Source organism: Microtus oregoni, unplaced genomic scaffold, assembly GCF_018167655.1.
Source record: "Microtus oregoni isolate MIOR12 unplaced genomic scaffold, Mior012 000000F_ref0000247, whole genome shotgun sequence".
Taxonomy (NCBI): domain Eukaryota; kingdom Metazoa; phylum Chordata; class Mammalia; order Rodentia; family Cricetidae; genus Microtus; species Microtus oregoni.
The window spans coordinates 40,824,413-40,838,691 of record NW_024543059.1 but is presented as its reverse complement, the minus strand read 5'-3'; the positions used below and the strand labels follow the sequence as shown (position 1 = coordinate 40,838,691).

General features: G+C 39.7%; 1 protein-coding gene across 1 annotated transcript in view; it reads right to left on the bottom strand.

Moving 5' to 3' along the window:
- Nucleotides 1-5,744, bottom strand: part of Gas2 (growth arrest specific 2) — a 115,461-nt gene extending 109,717 nt beyond the window's left edge. The window contains exons 1-2 of the mRNA XM_041644225.1: nt 5,708-5,744; nt 5,425-5,614 (exon numbers count right to left, since the gene is read on the bottom strand). The gene's annotated coding sequence lies outside the window, so the exon portion shown is untranslated. The remainder of the gene's footprint in view (nt 1-5,424; nt 5,615-5,707) is intronic.
- Between the last annotated feature and the right edge of the window lie 8,535 nt (nt 5,745-14,279).

Below are 14,279 nucleotides of genomic sequence, written 5' to 3'. Positions count from 1 at the left end.
TTAGAGTTGGCTGAAATTGAGCCAGGAGATGATGGCACAAACCTTTAACTCCAGCCCTCAGGAGGCAGAGGCAGGTGGATTTCTGTGAGTTTGAGGCCAGCCTGGTCTAAAGAGTGAGTTCCAGGACAGTCAGAGAGCTACACAGAGAGACTCTGTCGGGGAAGGGGGGGGGAGGGACAGCACAGAACAAAGAACAATTTGCTGGAATCAGATAGGAAGAAGAAATGGATCCAGCTAGAAGGAAGAAAATATAGAATCTGAGGAATTCACTGCATGGTGAATGACTGAAATGACTGAGCTGGAAGGAAGAAATGAATGAATGCAAGAAAGCAAGGAAATAAGCAAGAAAGCACATAGGGGGAGGGGAGGGAAGGAAGAAAGGAAGGAGGGAATGGAAAGGAAAGACTAGAGTTAATGACAGTAGAAGGGGGACTTGGAGGCAGAAGAGGACAAATGGAAGGGAGATAAAGGAGATGATAATAGGAAGATTGAGGTGATCAAAGTATATTAAACTTAGTAGCTATATAATTAATAAATGATAAAAATTAAAAAATAAAGATATGAATCACTTAGTAAATCTAATTTAGTTCAACTTTAAAAAGTTTAAAAGTTCATAACAGTTAAATAAAAAGATAACTTAGGAATTTGATCCTTTTATAATTTATAATAAATATTGAGTGTACCTAGATGAACTGCATTATATCCTAAAGAAAAACTAGGAAAAAGATCATTCCAGTTCTTTGGAATGCATTTAAAGTTTCGCAGACTACTGAACAGAAAAGTCAGGATAAGGAGAAAAAGTTTTCATAGCTTAACACTGAAAGATATTCTCAACAAAATTTATGTAATCCAAATAGTCTAAACAGTCAAACAACTACTCTGTCAAGTATTGAACACAATCAATTGGAAAGACTGAGACCTCAAATATGTGATACCCGTGAACAATTCACTAAATTGGAACTTCTACAAGCTTTCTATGAGTAACTCAACTGTAAAGACCTGGAATGCATAAAAATAAATCTTAAAGGGCAAAACATATGCAAAATCCTTCAAAGACTGTGTATTTTCCCTTTCTTTCCGTAGTAAAGGTGACTCTGGCATAGCGATTGTGGATGTGCTGAGGCTTGGACAACCCAAGGGAAGAAGAAGCTCACGAGCCTGAAAGTGAAGCACCACTTCTAAAGACTGTCTGGCCCATTGCTCAGAATGCAGCTGTCCATGCCACCGAGGGGCTTGCTTTGATTGTGGCCAAAATGCTTTCTCCCATCTCTAGAAGGCTGGCATGACAGGAAAAAACATAGTTCAGTATTATATGGAATATGAATTATAAAGAAAGAAAAAAACAAAAGCAAAAATAAAAGATTTTACTACTCTTGTCTTTTGTGAGATTCCACAATAGCAAGACTAATAGACTGATAAATGAATAGAATGAAAAAGATGAAATCCAACATTCTAAGGTGAAATAATGGCTCCATAGCTTAACCACTTAGGAACTGTACATACCATAGAAGTTTTCTCTTTTTATCTGAGTTGTTCACTGTGTACTGTGGACAAGACCATTTCAAAGATAACTGGGAAGATTCAACATTTATGACATTACTTGGCAAATATTTTAATACCAATGCATTTTATATGCAATCTAAATCATAACCATCACATACAGAAATAAAACAACCAATGACTTATTTTGGAAAGATCTTCTGTAACAAAATACGATTTTCCCATATAACTCTCAATCAATATTATGAAAAGATAGAAGAGTTGGAAATGTCAACTTGTCATTAAAGATTCTCATGTTGAGGAAGTTGTCCCCAAGCTTATATGCCAAATATTAAGCAGTAAAATAAGTATATAGGGTTAATAATGATAACAAAGAATATTTCATTTTGATATAGTTAAGGATCATAAGCTATTAATATGACAATATTCAATGCTCATTGAAACAAATAGATGGTTACAGATATTACCCAAATCTCCTTTCTGTCTCTCTCTCCCTCCACCCCTCTCTTCTCCTTTACAAAAAGCCACCAAAAGTAGTGAGGCCCAATGAATGTGCAATCAAGAGTCCTGCCTTTAAAAGCAAACTTGACTCACTTCTACAATGTTGACCTCTCTTTTAACCATGCAATTTTATGTGTTAAAGGCAGAAACAAAGATTATAGGTCATTAAGACTGTCTTTTAAAATGAAAAACAAAATGAATGCATCAATCCGAAAGCTCTTCCAAAATCTAGCAGGACAAAATGTCATTTTTGAAATGGACTCAAAGAATGAAAGTCCAAAGATGGTTTGTACCATTTCCTGAAAACTTTATTGTCATGTGACTTATTTTGACCAACCAGTAATATCTCTGCAAAATGTAGATCCTCAACCAATGTTCAGAATGCAAAATGTTTGCTGTTACTATTTTTCCCTTCTATTAAAAACAGAATGTTTTCCTAATGTAATAAAATCTGATTATGAATTCCCTTCCTTCTACTCCTCGTTCCTCCCCATCTCCCCTCTGGCTCAGATCCACTCCTTTTCTGTCTCTCATTAGAATACTAGTGTTATGCAATTGGTTGGTGGCTTAATTTGGTTTGACTATATAGTCCAGTCAACACCAACTCATTATGTAGTCCACCAGCTTGGCCTAAAATTTAAGTACTCCTGCATCAACCTCCCAAGTGCTGGGATCACATGTCTGTACTCCTATTCCAAGTTATGAATGTGAAACCTCATTAAAAATGCTAATCAGAAAATAAAGTCCACAATTTAATCATAAATGCAGTTTCAGATCTTGTAATGACACTATAACCTCTGTCAAGTGACTAAATCTAATATAAATTCAGCAAATATTAAGCAAAGTAACAACTTTAATTAAGTAACTGGAGACTAGACTCAAAAGGCCCTTGAAAAATCTGCACAGGAGAATTCTCATATATTCCTAAGGGACTGGGAGCCTAGGAAGATATTTTGCCTAAAGTAATGGGATATTCACACAGTCATTAAATCTCTGTACCTCCTTGTACATGGACTATGTTTTTAACTTTTTGGGCATCTCTTTCTTATTGACAACCCCACAGTGACTTATCTTGGATGAAATGATTAAACACACACACAAACACACACCTCTTTCTCAAGACAAACTGTTTCTGCCACTTGAGATTTTTTTGTTAAGTCACCGTTCTCAAAACCCTACTAAACCATTCTCCCAAACAGTGAATCGCAGACTTTTAGAATTCTGCCAGATTAAACTGAGACACGATTTGAGTAGAAAACCATCTAAAGTCACTAACTGGAAATTGTAATGGCTCATATCAAAAGTCTATGTAAATTGATTTGGTAAGCCTTAATTCATAAGAACATTTATGTTTTGTTCATAAAACAAAAATTATATTTTAACTCAAATACAGGAATGAAATAGCAGAATTCAGCATTCTATTCAGATATATATATGCAATATATGTGCAATATATGTTATATATGTGCAAGATAGATAGATAGAATATAGATAGATAGAGTCTTCATGTAAAGAGAAAACAATAAAAAATCTCAGTCGAATGGCCCCTGAAAATTTCGATATACGGAGTTTCCAAGTACCTTCACCCACCTTTACAAGAGCTATTTCTACTTTCTCGCTTGTTCTTTCCTCTAGTCTAACAACACTGAGAGGAAAACTTCAGTAGCAATTCAAGAAAGCAGAAGAAACCACAAAAGCAATGCTATAATTTCTGCAGAAATTAAAAAAAAATATCCTGGAAATATGTTGTTAGAAACACAGCAGTTGTTTTAAGCAGCATAGGTCTTCAGAGCTCCCCGTACCTGCACAGCTGACCTCCAGTCTCGAAGTTCTAAATGGCATGTGGCTGCAGGTTAAATGAAGTCCTGAGGTTTTATCACACCTTCAAGCTCTAAGTTTAACTAAGGCTTGCCACCAGGATGCTAGAAAACTCGAAAGGCATCACAAGTCCTTCGGCTCTCGTGAATTCTGCCATATGAATATATGTCCCAGCAAACCACAATCCACACAGCACAGAGTTGGATACTTATCGATAAAATAAGTGAAGAGATACACCTAAAGCTCAGATGCACAGGGTCAAAACCCAAACTACCTTTCCTGGTCAGAAACTTCTCAGACAGCTCTCAGCACAGGCTCCGCTGGGCATGGTCAAGGCACAGCACCCCAGTCTTAGTTCCTCTGGCTCTTACCTTCTCTTAAGCAGTCAGAACCTGAACACCCATATTGGAAAGGACCACCACCACACTCTCCACAGCTAGAGCAGGGCATTCCTTGAAGAAGGGCTCATTGATCTATGCCAAAGACAAGCCAGGCAAATCAGATGTGAGCTGTAGTTATGAGCAAAGACTAAGAGGTAGGGGGAAGCAGCAATGAGCACAGGGTTTGTTCTCAGCCCTGCCTCTCAGAGTCTCTTGGGACAGGTAGAAAGGGAAGGAGGACTTCCTGTGCCTGGCGGATACTCCCAACTTGTCTGAGCCTTTATTTAACACCGAAAGGCCAGATGGGTGTCCCTCTGAACACGTAGGTCTTATTTCTTCTGCATAAAAATCTCGTGTGCACAACTCGTCAAGCTTTGTTGGAGAGGTTTGGGATATTAGGTGGAAAGTTAATTTTAAAAAAAAAAGTTGAAAATAAAGAAGATAGAAAAAACAAAGACTATGATTAAAAAATAGTAAACTGGAAAAAAAATCGACCCCACCTTCATGTGTATTGGAATACAGAAAACAGAATGCTAGGAACTGAGCTTGCTCCCACGTTAGGAACTCGAAATGTCTGGGCCAATCAATCAGTTACAGAGTTGATAAAACTTAATTTTGACAGGGCTAATTAACACCTCCAAAGAGATCTTGGTTCCTTTGCTCCCTAAATAGGTTCAGATTTCATTCACCTAGGGCTGGGCTAAAATGAAATATCACATAGAAATATAAATGTATGGATAAATTAGTATTTGTTCACACTCGTAAGAAGGTTCAATTCTACCCAACTCCTTCACAAAGTCACCCCAAATTACATCACAACGTCTTCTTCCTGGCTCCCATTAAATCAAACCTCAAACCCTCAGCAAGTGTGACTAAGACAGACAAGCAACCCAAGTCCCTTCGCCCCCTCCTCCCCCCGCCCCCCGCCATAACCACAGAGCAGGGCATTACAGGCTTGCTTGAGTATCAGGCATGTGTACATTTATGTCCTCGCGCTGAGACTTTCTCACTTCCGCCCCTGGTTGGCTGCGCTGTCCCAGAGGGCTTCTGCCGCTGCTCAACAATAGCGATAGTGGAATGGAAGCTGTAGCCAGGGCATCAATGAGCTGCCATGAGCAGCACTCACCCTCGGGCTGCTTCCAGCCCCCCCCCTCCCCCCGCGCCCTCCTGCAGTAGCTCAGCTGGGGCCCCTCCTGTTTGCCCCCCCACACCCCTGCGTGCTCACCAAGCCCGAGCCCACTGCTCCCTGCAGCTCAGCAGCAGCAGCTCAGCAGCGCAGGCGCTCCCGGCTGCGCCCCTGTGACTTCTCCAGACACAGGTCCTGTGGCCTCGGCTCCCTGCAGCACAGCAGCACCTTGGCGGCAGCTGTGTCCGCGCCGCCCCTCTTCATACTTCTGTGATGGCTCCTCTTGGTGCTGTTTGGGAAAATGATTTTAATCCCACTCGCCAGAAACAGATTTCCTACATTTCATCAGTCCACACGGACCGAGCGGAAGTAAAATGCTTACTTTTTTTTCTGCTGGACAGCAAACGCAGTTGACACTGATTTACCCTTCAAATGGGAGAGATTGTATTACGAGCCCTTGGCAGCAATTCCAAGTTGAGGCCAATTCCCAGCCCCTTGCCTGTCCCCCAAACACTAACCTAAGAGAGAAGGGGTGGGGAGAGGGGAAGGGATCATATTTAACTTCAGGGTTTTAACAGTAAATGACTTTAGCACAATGTTGAAATTGGGTGTTGGAAAGTTTTCGTTTCTGGCCTGTGAGTGTGCACACTCAGTGGTGTGAGCTTTCTAGTAACTCGCGCCAGTGTTCGTTCCAAATAAAAGAATTTGATGTCTTACAATTCTGTGTAAATATCAGATTTTAGAATGGTCTGCACTCAGGGCTGTTTCCACTTTAGAAAGGAAATGTGAGTCTGTCCTTCCTTCTCTCAGGCATACACAGATCAGTGTTGTGTTGAACATCACAGACAATTTAACTCAACTGTCGTGTATTAGGACATGAACTTTGGGATGAAAAGCTTTGTATGAAGTAGACAGATGTTGGGCTGTCTCAATCACCTCTGAAGGGCAGTGGCCTCTAGCTCAGCGTCCGGTTTCCACTTCCCACAGTGTCTGCTGCAAGGAATCACCTTGTGTTCTCCATCAATTTGGTCATGTACTTCTCCATCCAGAGTACACGGCTGCAGCTCACAAGTTCTCTGATCCCCAGGTACAAGGTTAAAATCTAGTGAGGCACGCTCACATGCCTTCCCAGAAAACAACACAACCAACTACCCGCCAACGTACAACAGCAAAATAATGCAGACAACTCTGGCCGGCACCTCTATTGCTTCCATGTGGAAAGGTGACTTGTTCTAACAGTTCTAATAGCTGAAAATGGCACCAGCTATTGGCTTGCAGTGGCAACACAAACAGGAAAAAGAGAAAAGACAGTAACAGAAAGGCTTAGGATAGTGGAGGTTTTCATTTCAGTTAGATTTGCTACTGCAACTGTTGGCTGCACGGCCCTGCCTAGCACCCCAGAAGAACATAGGATGGTTCCTCGCATTGAGAACAGACAGTATCTAAAAATGACATACATAAAAAACAAAACAAAAACGGAGCAGACGAAACTTTGATGGAGGAAGATCATTGGTTAATTAAATAAAGAAACTGCTTGCCCTGATAGGTCAGAAATAGGTGGGTGGAGTAAACAGAACAGAATGCTGGGAGAAAGAGGAAGTGAGCTCAGAGACGCCATGCTCCCCTCTCCCGAGCAGACGCGATAGTTCTGCTCTCTGAGACGCATGCGACGAAGCAAGTCTGTAGTGAAGACGCCATGCTCCCGGCTCGTGGGCAGACACATGCGATGAAGCTCTGACCCAGGATGGACGTAGGCTAGAATCTTCCCGGTAAGCGCACCTAGCTGTGCTACATAGAATATTAAAATGGGCTAGTCCAGGTGCGAGAATTAGCCTAGAAGAGGCTAGATAGAAATGGGCCAAGCAGTTCCTTTATTAGCCAATGACCTTCCTCCATCACAAGTCACCAGGTCAGACATGCTGAATCTTTTCCCGGTAAGACCGGTGCTACACAGTTTATTAGAGATGGGTTAATCAGGATATCAGAATTAGCCAGTAAGGGCTAGAGCTAATGGGCCAAGCAGTGTTTAAAAGAATACAGTGTCCGTGTAATTATGTCAGGGCATAAGTTAGCCATGTGGGTGGCCGGGTGCTGGGGACGCAGCCACGCTGCTCCTATTACAACAAAACTTGGTCAACTGGAGTGCACAAACATGAGCGATACCATTTCTCAGTTTGACGCGGTTTGAGTTTTCATAAAACCCCCACAAGGCATTTCAAATTTCTGATCCTTTACATAAAAAGCTTATATCCTTTGGTGATAATTTTTATGACCAAACATCATCATCCAATATATGTTAATGCACATGTTTTCAACAGTTAACACAAGAGTTCAAAAGTTTACCACCCTTGGACATTCAAACGCTTTTACTTTAGATAAAACAATCTTGTCTCATTATTCATTACTTCAGTTAAAAAACAGCAAGTTCTGAGATATTTTTGCTGATCTAGGGATAATTCTAAACATGTATAAGAAAATAAGACCTTCAAGGGCACTGAACTAATTTAATCACACATACTCTATGCTTCCCAGATCCCATCCCCTCTAGATGTTTTAAGTTTTAAATCAGGAATCATGTCAGTCTCTGCCCTTCAGCGCAGAACCAGGAGGAAAATGTCAGAAGGACCAGGGAACTTGCATTTGCTTCCTCAAAGGCTCACAGCTGTGGTCAATACTCTTGGTGACTACAGCACCGGGTTTCTGAAGAGGCACTGTTCTGGTTAGTTGCTGTTGTTGTTTTTCTTTTTATTGAAAACAGATTTTTTTTCTTCTCACATATCTTCATTACAGTTTTCCCTGTGTCTACTCCTCCCAGTTCCTTCCTATTTCCCCTCCAATTTAGATCCACTCTTTCTGTCTCTCATTACAAAACAAATAGGCTTCTAGGGGATAATAATAAAATAAAATAAAAACTAACACATCGTAATAAAGAAAAAAGAAACAAACAGAAGAGCCCAAGAAGGCGGTGCAGGAATTAGAAACCCACTCATTTGCAATCAGGAATCCTATAAAATACTAAACTGGAAGTCATAACACAGATGCAATGGTAAGAAGCGAAGCATGTTAAAATAAATGTGTGTGTGTGTGGGGGGGGGAACCAACATGACACCAGTTCAACTTCTCCATGTTCAAGGAGTAGGCATCTCTGAAGCAATAGAGCCTTGCCATCGATTTGTGGAGAACAACCTATAGTCTTGGCAATAGACCCCTTTGACCAACAGCTCAATTAGATGTAACCAATTCCAGTACTGGAATCTTTATCTGGTGAAAAGTGATGACAAGTTGGGGCTGTTTCTCCCATTATTTGGGGATTTCGTTTAGATAATCATTGTATACTTTAGGAAGCTCTACTGCATTAGGTTTCCACATTAACCCCCCCTCCCCATGGTCCTTAATTCTAACTGTCTCTTCCCATATTCCCTCCCTTGTCCTCTTCCCTCCACCTTCCCATCCCAATCTCCCACCTCCATCCATCGATAACTACTTTATTTCCCTTTCCTAATGAGATCTATCAGCCCTTGCCCAAGTCCCTTACTGTATACCTAACCTCTGTGGTTTCAAAGACTTGGTTATATAGTTTGGCTATCATATCCTTAACAGTTAATATTCACATATAAGTGAATATACACTAAATTTGTCTTTCTTGCTCTGGATCACCTTCATCAGAATGACTTTTTCTAGTTCCATCCATTTTCATGTCAATTTCAGGATCTCATTTTTGAATGGCTGAGTAATATTCCATTTTGTAAGTATATCACATTTTCTTTATCCACTCTTCTGTTGACAGAAATCTAGATTTCTTCCCATTTCTGGTTATCATGAATAGAGCAACATTGCACATGGTTGAGCAAGTGTCTCTGTGGTAGGACAAAGCATCCTTTGGGTATATATGCCCAAGAGTGGTAGCTGGGTCTTGAGGTAGATAGATTCCTTTCTTCCTACAGAGCTGCCATGCTGATTTCCATAGTGGCTGCAGAAGCTGGCACTCCCATCAGCAATGAATGAGTGCTCCACATCCTCGCCAGCATGATCTGTCATTTCTTTTATGGAACTTAGCCATTCTGATGGGTGTAAGATGAAATCTCAAAAGTCTTGATTTGCATTTCCCTGATGAATAAGGATATTAAATATTTCTTTAATTACTTTTTTCTCTTTTGAAAATTCTCTATTTACATCTGTGGGCTACTTTAATTGGTTATTTGTTATCTTGAAATCTAATTTTGGAGTTTATATTTTTGATATTTTGAGTTTATATATCTTGGATCTATATTTTGATACAATAGCCCTCTATTAGATATGTCATTGGTAAAAAGAAAAAAACTTTTCTTATTCTGTAGGCTGCTGCTTTGTTTAAATGACAGTGTCCTTTGCCTATAGAAGCTTTTCAGTTTCATGAGGTCCCATTTATTAATTGTTGATCTTAGTGGCTGTGCTAACAGTGTTCTGTTCAGAGTCTTTTCCTGAGCCAATGAGTTCAAAGTTATTCTCCATTTTCTCTTCTATCAGATTCAGTGTATCTGGATTTATGTTGAGGTCTTTGGTCCATTTAGGGTTGAATTCTTAGGGTGATAAGGAAAGACCTATTTAGATTCTTCTACTGATGATACCCAGTTTGGTAGCACCACTTGTTGAAGATATTATCCTTTCTTCCTATGATTATTGCTGGCTTCTTCATAAAAAAACAACAACAACGGGTGTCCATAGGTATATGGATTTATGTTTGGATCTTCAATACAATTCCAGTGATCAATGTGTCTGTTTTTATGTTAATGCCATGCCGAGTTTACTACAGCTCTGTACTACAGCTTATGGATGGTGATACCTAAAGCACTTCCTTTATTATTCTAGATTGTTTAGCTATCCTGGGTGTTTTGTGTTTCCATATGAAGCTGAAAATTGTCCTTTCAAGATCTGTGAAGAGTGTATTAGGATTTTGATGGATTTCAATGACTTTGTAGACTGCCTTGGTAGGCTAGCCATTTTTTACTATGATAATCCTACCAGTCCATGAGCATGGGAGATCTATCTTCTGATAATCCTTGACGATTTCTTTATTCAATATCTTAAAAGTTTTTATCATACAAGTCTTTTTTACTTGCTTCGTTAATGTTACCCTTGATATTTGAAACTATTTGTGGCTATTGTAAAGGGTGTTGTATCCCTGATTTCTTTCTCAGTCCACTTGTCATTTGCATATGGAAGAACCACTGATTTTTGTGAGCTAACTTCTTATACAGATACTTCGCTAAAAGTGTTTTTCAGCTGCAGGAGTTTCCTGGTGGAATTTTTAGGGTCACTTAAGTATACTATCATGTCATCTACAACTAAAGATTCTTTGACATCTTTCTTTCCATTTGTCTCCACTTGATATACTTCAGTTGTCTTAGCTGCTCTAGCTAAGATTCCAAGTACTATACTGAATAAATATGGAAAGGGTGGAAACATTGTCATCCTGTTTCTGCTTTTAATGAAACTGCTTTGAGTTTCTCTCCATTTAAGCTATGTTAGTTATGGGCTTGCTATAAACTGTCCTTTTTTATGATGAGGTATGTCCCTTGTATCACTAATTGCTCCAGGGCTTTTATATCAAGCAGTGTTAGATTTTGTCAAAGGTCTTTTCTGCATTTAGTGAGATGATCATGTGGTTTCTGTCTTTCAGTTTGCTTATATGGTGGACTACATGGTGATTTATGTATAATGAACCATCCCTACCTATATCTCTTGGATGAAGCCTATTTGATCATGGTGGATGATCTTTTTGATGTGTTCTTGGGTTTGGTTTGCAAGTATTTTATTATTTTTACATCTATATTCATAAGGAAAATTGTTCTGTAATTCTCTTTGTTGGACCTTTATGTGTTTTGGGCATTAGGGTAACTGTGGCCTCATAAAATTAACTGGGCAATGTTTCTTCTTGTGGAATAATTTGAGAGGTATTATCATTAATTCTTTTTTAAAAGTCTGATAGAATTCTGCACTAAAACCATCTGGCCCTGGGCTTGCTTTTTGTTGTAGTTGCTGTTGTAAGACTTCTAATTGCTGCTTCCATTTCACTAGGTATTATAGGTCTATTTAAACTGCTTAACTAATGTTGATTTACCTTTGGTAAATGGTAATTATCATCGAGAAAATTGTCCGTTTCTTTTAGATATTCTAATTTGATGGAGTACAGCTTTTTAATATGACCTATGACTCTTTTGATTTCCTCAGTGTCTATTATCATGCCCCCCCCTTTTCATTCTGATTTTGTTAATTTGGATATTCTCTCTCTACTTTTTAGTTGATTTGGATAAGGGTTTTCAATCTTTTTGGTTTTCTCAAAGAAATAACTTATGTATTTATTTTACAGCCCAGCTACAGATTCCCCTCCCTCCTCTCTTCGCATTCCCTTTCTGCCCCTTCCCTTCCTTCCCCCCACTCAATCTACTCCTCCTCTGTTTCTGTTCAGAAAGGGCAGGGCTCCCATGAGTGTCAACAAAGCATGGTATATCAAGTTGCAGTAAAACAAAAAGTCCTTCTCCTTATATTCAGGCTGACCAAGACAATCTGGTATGTGGAATAGGTTCCCAAAAGCCAGCCAAAGCATTAGGGACAGCCTGCTGCCATTGTTAGGAGTGCCACAAACAGAGCAACCTACACATCTGTCACATATAAGTAGAGGGTTCAGGTGGGTCCCATGCAGGCTCCCTGGTTGTCAAGAACCAACACTTTTATCAGCTTGCAACAACCAAGGACTTTATAAGAAGAGAGCGTCAGCTGAGGAACTGTCTAGACCAGGCTGACCTGTGGGATGTCTCTGGGTTAGTATACTGATTGTTAATACTGGGAGACTTGGCCCATGTGGGCATCACCATTCCCTAAGCAGGTAGTGTTGGCAGTGTAAAAGTTGAGAAATTCAGCTGACTACAAGAAGCAAGAACATATACATTTATTTGTTTCTTCTGTTCTTGTCTGTAGATGCCATGGGAACAGTTACTAAAATTACTGGCCTTGGTGACCCCTTAAAGATGGAATGTAACCTAGGATTGTAAGCCAGATAAACCCTTTCCTTCCCCTAAGCTGCTTTTGGTCATGTTTTTATCATAGCAATAGAATGAAACTAGAAAAAAATGCTACACTGTTTATACAAGAATTTCCATTGGATTTTTGTGTTTCTCAAAATCAGTATTTTTCTGTATGTATTTGAATCTTGCCCTAGGAAATTTTCCACAGATAACTTTCGTTACTATATGAAATCAGACTCCAATGATGGCACCTTAACCTACCTGACAGGAAGGGGAAGGAAGCAAGTGTCTCACTTACGGAGATTAAAAATATCTAATTATGACCTTGAGATTTTACGCCATTGAGAAGAGCTAAGCAAGGTCTGCAGAATTCACAGCTTCAGTTTTGTCTTAATTCATCACAGTTAACGTCGTGCCTAAGGAAAGAGTCCTGGTTTTCCGAACTTTTACCATCATCCCTAACATGAACAATTCATTTCTTAAAAGAAGGAGGGAGAGGGCTTTCAAATAATCAATAAAATACCTTGTTTTCCCCCTTACCTGTATGTTATCTTCCTCTTTTCTCTCTGACTCTCACTAATGAAAATAATACTTATGGAGCTCCTGGGTATCTGGCCTGCACGGGTCCCTGTATCCAGGTGTACAGGAAAATACCACACACACACACACACACAGGTCGGGGAAGGAATCAACTAAAAAAAAAGAAAAAGAAATATGCACGTGTCTAAATAACTCTGATGCAACAGTTAAATGGCTGGCATGGGAGCAGGTGGGCAGAGCAGTCACAGTATGAAATCGTGTGACAGCTACCAAGGACCATGACGCCATGAGGTAAGTGGAGACACTTCTGAAGTAAGCCACCGAAAGGCGTTGTAGTAAAGCACGTCGGAAAGATGAAATATGCTTATCTCCCTGCCTGGCAGCCCTTGCTAGTCTCTCAACTACATTTCTCATGCAGATATGTGTGTTTTTTATATTGTGAGACAAAGGAACTGGATTTTACAAACAATAATTACAAATCATGTCAGGAATAGGAGGAGCTGGCTTCTGAAAACCCAAACAATAACTCCTGCTACATTTCACCACATTCAAGAAAAAAGAAAAAAAACTAGAAAGAGTAAGAGAAATTCCATGTGAAAACTCAAAGTCTGCTCTGTTTAAAATGCATCTGATTCACATTCTGGACAGCATGAGACTCTGACATGTGCAGGCCGTGTAAACACATTTTCTCACTGTACAATTCTACTACACATCTGAAACCTGTGGGAAGAGACTGAAATCTCCTTCAGAACAAGCTGCTCGCCCTGAGTCGTTCACATATTCTGTGCCCTGTGGCCTGAGGTGTGGCTTTCCTACTTAAGCTGGATTTAAGTAAGTAAACATTTTCCTTTGCTATACATTTTTATAGTTTGTTTGTAAATCTATTTTGAAAAAAACTGTAATCCTAATTCCGAGCATCTCAACTTTAATAAAATTTTATACTAAATATTTTATGGTCATGCTGCGCCTCTTCTGTGGCACTGATCCCAGCACAGTGACCGCCATGAGGCACGCAGCTGACACAGCATGGACAATCACTGGGTAATGAATGTCAGACAGCAATAACGTAGGAATCGTAAAATTCTTTGCTTATATTTTATGGATTTTCTCTAATCTTGTAAGTTGAAACTCAGAGTAGAAAGCTCGTTTTAAAATAACGTTACACATGATGGTTTTGCCCCATGATGAAAACCATTTCATCTGGTAAAATACAAACAGCATTCACAAAAACAGATGCTGGCTGGTGTGCCAGACTTATAAATGAGGTCAGCCGGTGTCACCTGTCACTTCATCTAAAGACAAAGTTGATTTGCACCAAAGGTTTAATCATAACTCATGCAATATGACTTCAATGAACAGTGAAGAAATATTTCCACCACAATGGCTTTCAATATTTCCAAATATGACTCA